We start from the raw sequence: 10140 nt of genomic DNA on the forward strand, positions 1-10140 counted from the left end.
AAACAGTATTTTAAGTTGGGGGTCTCAGCAAACGTAACTTGTGTGATCAACTCCGCTATTTACGTTGCAAAGGCACGCTTACATTTAACATTTAACAAAACTCATTGGGTTAGAGTATTCGATATCAACTCCAATGGCTTAGGTTTATGATGGAAAATGCCCCCTTATCCACTGATGGGTCATAGCGTCATAGGATCGATCACAGTTTCATCACTGGCTCTGTTTTTATTGTTGTTCTGTTTACCTGCTACACACGCACACTTTTGTTGTGATAGTCATCCTATCGTTCCCTGTGTCTATAAAAAGGTCCATATGATTAGCCTCTGCTGAGTTTAAAGTGTAATTTAGCCTGTCTGTGTGCCTGCCTGTCTCTCTGTCCCTCCTGACTGTATTTCCATTCATGACCCACTGTAGACTGCCAACATTCCATTCAGGTACTGCCAAGTCAATAACCTCAAGGGTATATATATATATTTATCCCTCCCTCCCTCCCTCCCTCCCTCACAATTACAAAAACACATCAGCTCAGCCATTTCTCAGCTGATGGTTGATGGTGTTTGTATTTATTTTGACCCAGTGGCATTTGACCGATAACAAAACAACACAAACAGAGCCCCACGCCCCCCCTCTTCACCTACCTACCAGCTGACTGGAAATGTGCAGCCATCAGGCTTTTCCCCCAAGCTCCTTTCTCCCTATCTGCCTTTTCTTTGTGCTGCGCAGCCATGTCAGTCATTCAGTCAGTCTCTGGAAGCGTGGATATTATTCAATGTGCTGAATAGGAGAGAGGAGTACTGCTAGAACCATGCCGCAGCCAGACCAGCATGCAAAGCCAATTGTCCGCTTGTTGATGCCACTTCATGAAGCAACAGGAGTCAGCCTTTTTTTTGTTGTTTTTTTGTTTTTTGAACAGGGCTATTGTTGTTCCAATTATGTTGGTGATGGAGTGAAACTAAAGGTCATTGTTTTATGTATGCCCAAGGGACTCGTCTACTGAAAGCGATTTCAAAACCCCAGGAGCGGATTCGAAATGATAACCTTAAAGAATTGGCTTGCGTAGTACTTTTTGTTGGCACAATATAGGGGAACACAGTTGAGTTTATCATCGCTGCGATAGTATAACTGTATGAATGGCTTGAGAGTGGCCTGGGTGGCCGAGCGATCTAAGTCTCTGCCTATGAAGAGATATGTACAAAGCATATCAACGTTTGTTTGTCACGTGCACAGGATACAGCAGGTGTCAACATGAATAGTGAAACGCTTGCTTGCATGCTCCTCAACAACACAGTACTACTAAGTCATGTAAAAGAAATCGAGCAATAAGAGGACACACGTACTGCAATGCCCCACTGTGTACCGCAATGAATCGCTGCCCGCATGGTTTCGAATCTGTCCCATTGTTCACTCAGCACACTCCGATCTTTCCCCTCTATCTCGCACGAATGACTTGAGGTTTGCAAACAACAACCATCAGAGAGACACGTGTGGTGTGTTGTCTTCAACCATTCTAGGCTGAAGACCTGTTGCCACTCAGTACAGTGCTGTTGTCACTATGTTCAGAGTGAGTTTTATTGACGCTCCCATTGTCTCCAAGAGTCCATTTCCATCAGTCCATTTAAACACTACTTTTAACTGCCTCCAATAATGGACTATAAAGGTTAGTCATTCAAATAAGAAAATCAAATAAAAAATGGTATTTGTCACATACGCCGAATACAACAGGCGTAGACTTCACCGTAAAAGACTTACTTTACGAGCCGTTTCCCAATGATGCAGAGTTAAAAAAGTACAAACGTGTAGCTAAATAGGAATAGAAACACAATAAAGTAGCACTAATGAGGCTATGTACAAGGAGTACCGGTACCGAGTCGATGGCGCCGGTAGAAATGGCAGTTCCTCCGGCACATTGGTGCGGCTGCCTTCCAATTTGGATGCGCGCTGTGTTAAGAAGCAGTGCTGCTTGGTTGGGTTGTGTATCGGAGGACGCATGACTTTCAACCTTCGTCTCTCCCGAGCCCGTACGGGAGTTATAGCGATGAGACAAGATAGTAGCTACTAAAATAATTGAATACAATGAAATTGGGGAGAGAAAGGGGTAATATTAAAAAAATAAAAATAAAACTAGAATGGTCAAAACACACCAAGGCAGTCGTGAAAAGTTTCCCCTTAGGAAACTAAAAAGATTTGGCATTGGTCCTCAGATCCTCAAAGGTTCTACAGCTGCACCATCGAGAGCATCACTGCCTGGTACGGCAACTTCTCAGCCTCCGACCGCAAGGCACAACAGAGGGTAGGGTTTACAGCCCAGTACATCACAGGGGATAAGCTGCCTGCCATCCAGGACCTCTATACCAGGCGGTGTCAGAGAAAGGCCCTAAAAATTGTCAAAGACTCCAGCCACCCCAGTCATTGACTGTTCTCTCTGCTACCGCATGTCAAGCGGTACCGGAGCGCCAAGTCTAGGACCAAAAGGCTTCTCAACAGCTTTTCCCCCCCAAGCCATAAGACTCCTGAACAGCTCATCAAATGGCTACCCGGACTATGCAATGTGTCCCGCCACTCCCCCCCACCCCCCAACCCCTCTTTTACGCTGCTGCTACTCTCTGTTTACCATCTATAGTCACTTTAACTAATCCTACATGCACATATTACTTCAAATAGCCAGACTAACCTGTCACCCGCACATTGACTCTGTACCGGTACCGCCTGTATATAGCCTCGTTACTGTTATTTTTGACTGTTAATTTATTTATTTACTTATCTATTGCTTACCTAAATATGTATTTTTACTTAAAAACTGCACTGTTGGTTAAGGGCTTGTAAGGTCTACCTACACCTGCTGTATTCAGCGCATGTGACAAATAAACGTTGATTTGATTTGCAGGGGTACAAGGTCATTGAGGTAATATATACATGTAGGTAGGGGTAAAAGTGATTAGGCAATCTAGGTAAATAATAATCAGAGTGGCAGCAGTGAATGTGAAGAGTGTGAAAGTGTATCTATGTGTAAGTGTGTGTGTCATTTCACCCACTTTTGGTTCATGGACTCTAAAAGGTGTTGAAAGCATTCCACAGGGATGCTGGCACATGTTGACTTCCGATGCTTCCCACAGTTGTGTCAGGTCGGCTGGACGTCCTTTGGGTGCTGGACCATTCTTCATGAACAGGGGAACTGTTGAATGGGAAAAAAACGAGCAGCATTGCAGTTCTTGACACACTCAAACCAGTGTGCCTGCACCTACTACCATACTCAGTTCAAAGGCACTTACATTTTTTGTCTTGCCCAATCACCCTCTGAATGGCACACATACACAATCCATGTCTCAATTGTCTCAAGGCTCAAACATCTTTCTTTAACCTGTTTCCTCTCCTTCACCTACGCGGATTGAAATGGGTTTAACAGGTGACATCAATAAGGGATCAAAGACAAGACCAGGTGGACTATGACCCATGAACTCAACTCTGGGACCTCGAAGTCAGTGCCACTGCATTTTTCATTGTTCCCCTTTAATCAGGGACTGATTTAAACATTCCATAAGGGGTGTGCAATTAATGAGCAGATAGAACAGAACACCAGCAGGTTCTGGACCTCGTAGGGTGAGTGTTGAGTACCTTTTGGTCTATGTCATGGAAAGAGCAGGCGTTTCTCATGTTTTCTATACTCAGCATTTGTAGTGTGTGGATGTGGATGTGTGTGTAAGTGTGTCAGTGTAGTATGTGGGAGTGTGTGGGAAGAGTCCAGTGAGTGTGCATAGAGCCAGTTAAAAACAAAAGGGTCAATGCAAATAGTCCGGGTAGCCATTTGATTAACTGTTCAGCAGTCTTATGGCTTGGGGGGGACAATTTTTAGGGCCTTCTTCTGACACCGCCTGGTATAGAGGTCCTGGATGGCAGGGAGCTCAGCCCAAGGGTCCTTAGCTTAGTGTTGAGCTTGGAGGGCACTATGGTGTTGAACGCTGAGCTGTAGTCAATGAACATCATTCTCGCGTAGGTCTTCCAGGGGTTGAGATTTTTTGGAGTCGCATAACTCATATGGGCAAAATTGTAGTGGGTAATTTGGTGATTTGGGTTTCTTGAGGAACGTGGTATTAGACCAAACAGTACTCCAGGTAATATCTACTGCGGATATATCTTTGTTCCATTTTTAGAATAGATTGGTAATGGTAATATGTCGGTTTGAGTAGGAATATGCAGTGCCAGTCAAAAGTTTGGACACACCTACTCATTCCATTTTTAAAAATGTATTTGTACTACTGTAGAATAATAGTTAAAGACATCAAAACTATGAAATACCACTTGGAATCATGTAGTAACCAAAAACGTGTTAAACAAGTCAAAATATATTTGAGATTCTTCAAAGTAGCCACCCTTTGCCTTGATGACAGCTTTAAACACGTTTCGCATTCTCTCAACCAGCTTCATGAGAATGCATTTCAATTAACAGGTGTGACTTGTTAAAAGTCCATTTGTGAATTTCTTTCCTTCTTCATGCGTTTGAGACAATCAGTTGTGTTGTGACAAGGTAGGGGTGGTATTCAGAAGATTGCCCTATTAGGTAAAATACCAAGTCAATATTATGGCAAAAACAGGTAAGTCAATCTGGAGAATTTCAAGAACTTTGAAAGTTTCTTGGTGAATGGTGAAACTCATGAGGACCGCCACAAGAAAGGAAGACACAGAGTTACCTCTGCTGCGGAGGATAAGTTCATTAGAGTTAACTGCACCTCAGATTGCAACCCAAATAAATGCTTCACAGAGTTCAGGTAACAGACACATCTCAACATCAACTCTTCAGAGGAGACTATGTGAATCAGGCCTTCATGGTCGAATTTCTGCAAAGAAACCACTACTAAAGGACACCAATAAGAAGAAGAGACTTCCTTGGTTCAAGAAACACGAGCAATGGATATTAGACCAGTGGAAATCTGTCCTTTGGTCCAAATTTGAGATTTTTGGTTCCGACCGCCGTGTCTTTGTGATTACACAGAGCAGGTGAACGGATGATCTCCGCATGTGTGGTTCCCACTGTGAAGCATGGAGGAGGAGGCGTGATGGTGTGAGGGTGCTTTGCTGATGACACTGTCTGTGATTTATTTCAAATTCAAGGCACACTTGACCAGCATGGCTACCACAGCATTCTGCAGCAATACGCCATCCCATCTGGATTGCGCTTAGTGGGACTATCATTTGTTTTTCAACAGGGCAATGACCCAACACACATACAGGCTGTGTAAGGGCTATTTGACCAAGAAGAGTGATGGAGTGCTGCATCAGATGACCTGGCCTCCACAATCACCCAACCCCATCCCAATTAAGATGGTTTGAGATGAGGTGGACCGCAGAGTAAAGGAAAAGCAGACAGTTGCTCAGCATATGTGGGAACACCTTCAAGACTGTTGGAAAAGCATTCCTTATGAATCTGGTTGAGGGAATGCCAAGAATGTGCAAAACTGTCATCAAGGCAAAGGGTGGCTACTTTGAAGAATCTAAAATCTAAAATATATATACACTTTTTTGCTTACTACATGATTGCATGTGTTACTTCATATTTTTGCTGTCACTATTATTCTAAAAAGTAGTGTTCAACCTTCCCAAGTTCTCTCACGTCACCCCGCTCCTCCGCTCTCTCCACTGGCTTCCAGTTGAAGCTCGCATCCGCTACAAGACCATGGTGCTTGCCTACGGAGCTGTGAGGGGAACGGCACCTCAGTACCTCCAGGCTCTGATCAGGCCCTACACCCAAACAAGGGCACTGCGTTCATCCACCTCTGGCCTGCTCGCCTCCCTACCACTGAGGAAGTACAGTTCCCGCTCAGCCCAGTCAAAACTGTTCGCTGCTCTGGCCCCCCAATGGTGGAACAAACTCCCTCACGACGCCAGGACAGCGGCGTCAATCACCACCTTCCGGAGACACCTGAAACCCCACCTCTTTAAGGAATACCTAGGATAGGATAAGTAATCCTTCTCCCCCCCCCCTAAAAGATTTAGATGCACTATTGTAAAGTGGCTGTTCCACTGGATGTCATAAGGTGAATGCACCAATTTGTAAGTCGCTCTGGATAAGAGCGTCTGCTAAATGACTTAAATGTAATGTAAATGTAAAATAGTAAAAAATAAAGAAAACACATTGATTGACTAGGCGTTTCCAAACTTTTGACTGGTGCTGTATTTCATTTGGAGACTATGCCCTTACTTACCCTTGCTGTCATTATTTTGTGGATAGGATGAGATACCAGTTCTGAACTCCAGGGTACTCCATAAGCACGTAGAGCCGAACGAAGCTGCAAATAAAAAGATGTTAAGAACCAGGCAGATCGTATTGCTTTTTCAAGTCTTGGAATATATTTTCAATGGCTCCCCATTGCACACTATACTGGAAGCATTTGCGTGGTGATAGGGCCAAAGGTGAGTTCGGCTTTTTTGATAGAAATTTTGGAATATACCAGATCTTGAAAACTATATGGCTTTGCTAAATTCTCCTCAAGGGGCCTCCAGGCTAATGGGACATTGGGGTTCAACCACACACGTAGCGGTTGTAGAATAAAGGCCCAAAAATATAATTTAAGATTGGGGCCTTCAGAACACTATATATACACAAAAGTATTGTGGACATCACTTCAAATGAGTGGATTTGGCTATTTCAGCCACACCCGTTGCTGACATGTGTATAACATCGACCACACAGCCATGCAATCTCCATAGACAAACAATGGCAGTAGAATGGACTTACTGAAGAGCTCAGTGGCTTTCAACGTGGCATCGCCATATTATGCCACCTTTCCAAAAAGTCAGTTCGTCAAATTTCTGCCCTGCTAGATCTGCCCCGGACAACTGCAAATTGGAATTTGGAAACATCTAAGAGCAGCAACAGCTCAGCCGCGAAGTGGTAGGCCACACAAGCTCACAGAACGGGACCGCCGTGTGCTGAAGCTCGTAGCTCGTAAAAATCGTCTGTCCTCGGTTGCAGCAATAATATATAATAATAATAATAATAATATGCCATTTAGCAGACGCTTTTATCCAAAGCGACTTACAGTCATGTGTGCATACATTCTACGTATGGGTGGTCCCGGGAATCGAACCCACTACCCTGGCGTTACAAGCGCCATGCTCTACCAACTGAGCTACAGAAGGACCAGCACTCACTACCTAGTTCCAAACTGCCTCTAGAAGCAATGCCAGCACAATAACCTTTCGTCGGGAGCTTCATGAAATGGGTTTCTATGGCCGAGCAGCCGCACAGAAGCCTAAGATCACCATGATCAATGCCAAGCATCGTCTGGAGTGGTGTAAAGCTTGCCACCATTGGACTCTGGAGCAGTAGAAACGCGTTCTCTGGAGTGATACCTTACCATCTGGCTGTCCAAAGGAGCATCTGGGTTTGGCGGATGCCAGGAGGATGCTACCTGTCCGAATGCATATTGCCAACTGTAAAGTTTAGTGGAGGAGGAATAATGGTCTGGGGCTGTTTTTCATGGTTGGTCTAGGCCCCTTAGTTCCAGGAAATCTTCCCTGAGCTAGGGGTTCTGAAGCTAAAGCAAAGAGTAAGCTTGCTGAGAGGACATCCTTGCCTTGTCCCTTTGGCAATCACTTCCTGACAGAACTTCTCTTGACTAGAAATCCTCTATGGATTGATCCATCTATGAAAGGATGTGTGATTGAACCTTTTTTTTTACCTGCTCGAAAGACAATGAAGTCAATGGAAGATGTGTGTTTTGTTTCGCCAATGTAAATCCACAAGCAGGCCCGTTTTCCCAAGTGAACCACAATGCGTCTGAAGCTTCCATCTCCACCCAAGCCGGCCGAATGATAGACTCACAACTTGGCAAACATTCCCTATAGTAAAGTGGAAAAGCTAATGATGGGCAGGCGATGGTGAAACGGAAAGAAAAAGACAGAGCTGACCTTGTTCTCATTTGTGGCTAACCGTCATTAGCATGATTGACTTTTGCTGCTGTTGCTGTGACACTGCCCCACAGTCAGGATCCGCATCCCAAATGGCACCGTATTCCCTGAATAGAGCACTACTTATGACCAGAGCCCACTGCTGCCACTATTTCGGGAATAGGGTGCCGTTTGGAACGTAACCCCAGTGTACTTCTTTAAGTTAGGAGCCAAGCATCATAAATGTAATGGTGAAACGAATCGCTGACACTCACCCAAGTACGACGCATTTCCGAACAATAAACAGACGCTGGAAAATGAACACTTACCGCTGGGCTCAAAACCAGTAGGCCTTAATGTTGTTGAAAACCTCAAATCATTTGGGTTGGGATGCTCATGGATCCCGTCTGAAGGCCACCCTGAGGTGCAGGAGGAAGAAACGTAGAGTTTGGGTGTTACAAGAATATCTTTCTGTCTGTTTAATTACATTTCTTCTCCCTTTATATGTCTATTTCAAAGATGGCTCCGATAAATGTTCCCACCGAGCAGAAGTTTATTGACTAAGTCACTGATCTCTCTGATGTCAGAGAAAAGACGAGAGAGAGCAACTAGGTTACTGAGGATGGAGAATAAGAAAAGAGAAAGAGAAAGGCCAATGTGATGATACAGAACGTGAGAAATTGAGAGGAAGAGGTAGACAAAGACAGACAAAAGGGGTTTTCTGACCTCGCCACACTGAGGTGGAGAGAGAAGGACAGCAGGGTTATGATAAAGGAAGCGAGAGACAGAAGAGAGGAAGAGAAGGAACAAATGGAAGGACAGGGAGTTCCTGACCTAACCACACTACTCTTCCTTCTGCCTGAGTTGTGGAACACAACACAATGATTAGGACGAACAACAGAGCGACTGTGACCGTTGTCTTAACCGCCAGTGTGATGATTTAACTGCTTGAAAAGAGAAGTGATTTACAAAGCGAGAAGAAAAAGGAGCGAAGGGGGAGGAGAGGACAAGTGCTCGCTCAGCAGCAGGGAGATATAGTGCCTTAAGGTTGAGCAGGCAGGCAGGCGTCTTGGCACCAAGCGTTGGCCTGGGCAACCACTTTGACAAGGCCTAATTCCCATTATAGGCAGGCTACTGAGTGAAGTCACTCCTGGTATTAAAAAACACAATTTGATCTCATTCAACTTTAAAGCCTAAATGAGTCGATGTACAGTACATGTGTCAAATTACAAATGTTTGTCCATAGGCAATGGATGAACAATGATCTTAATGCTGAAGATGGTATTTTTGGGGAAAATCAAGCCAGTACTGTTGATGTATGGCTCTGAGTTGCTCCTAGGTAGACATATGATCAGTTTCCTCACCCCCAATCCTAACCTCAACTATTAGTGGGGAAAATGCTAAACTGACCCAAGATCAGCATCTAGGGGCAACTTCACACTAACAAATTGAAATGTACTGATATGCAGCGGGGAGGCCAGGGGCATCAGTGCACATGAAAAAACAGTGAAGACGCAGCTCAAAAAATCTCCGCTGTTGATCTTGTTTAGGGATCATACCAATTATAACTGTGCAAAAGCCCTGAGATTTGAATGTTTCATTCCATTTGAATCAGTTGTGGGTCTACTCTACAGTTTAGAAGGTCTAGGAAGACACCTTAGCAGGCCAGTCTGGCTCGATTTCTACTTCTGATACTGAGATGCTTTCTGTTGCAAATGATCATTCTCCCAAGTCGGCCCATCATTTATTAACTTGGCCAAATATGCTCCCGGCATTCCCAGTTATTTAGGAAAGCTTAACACGCGCTCTGCCTCCTCCCCAATCGAAGAAGCTATTCCTTGCACACCAAGAACCTAACGCTTCAATGTAGTCAAAATGTGTTACCTTTTGATATGTGGCATAAACACTACCAGTCACAATGTTTTATTCTGATTAAGCTACGTCAAAAGTATCCTGTAGGCATGTCCCCTCATACTACTCTGGTGGTAGAGCATTTTGGTGTCTGTATCTCTGTAATGCGTCTGTATCTCTATAATGTGTCTGTATCTCTGTAATGTGTCTGTATCTCTGTAATGTGTCTGTATCTCTGTAATGTGTCTGTATCTCTGTAATGCGTCTGTATCTCTGGAATGTGTCTGTATCTCTGTAATGTGTCTGTATCTCTGTAATGCGTCTGTATCTCTGTAATGCGTCTGTATCTCTGTAATGCGTCTGTATCTCTGTAATGTGTCTGTATCTCTGTAATGTGTCTGTATC

General features: G+C 44.2%; 1 long non-coding RNA gene across 1 annotated transcript; it reads right to left on the bottom strand.

Moving 5' to 3' along the window:
* Positions 1-3039: 3039 nt before the first annotated feature.
* Positions 3040-8305, bottom strand: LOC124039419. Its single transcript, XR_006839571.1, has 3 exons — positions 8214-8305; positions 6198-6281; positions 3040-3172 (listed from the first exon to the last, which is right to left on the bottom strand). It is a non-coding gene; the product is annotated as an uncharacterized LOC124039419 (long non-coding RNA).
* Between the last annotated feature and the right edge of the window lie 1835 nt (positions 8306-10140).

Source organism: Oncorhynchus gorbuscha, linkage group LG07 (genome assembly GCF_021184085.1).
Source record: "Oncorhynchus gorbuscha isolate QuinsamMale2020 ecotype Even-year linkage group LG07, OgorEven_v1.0, whole genome shotgun sequence".
NCBI classification, from domain to species: domain Eukaryota; kingdom Metazoa; phylum Chordata; class Actinopteri; order Salmoniformes; family Salmonidae; genus Oncorhynchus; species Oncorhynchus gorbuscha.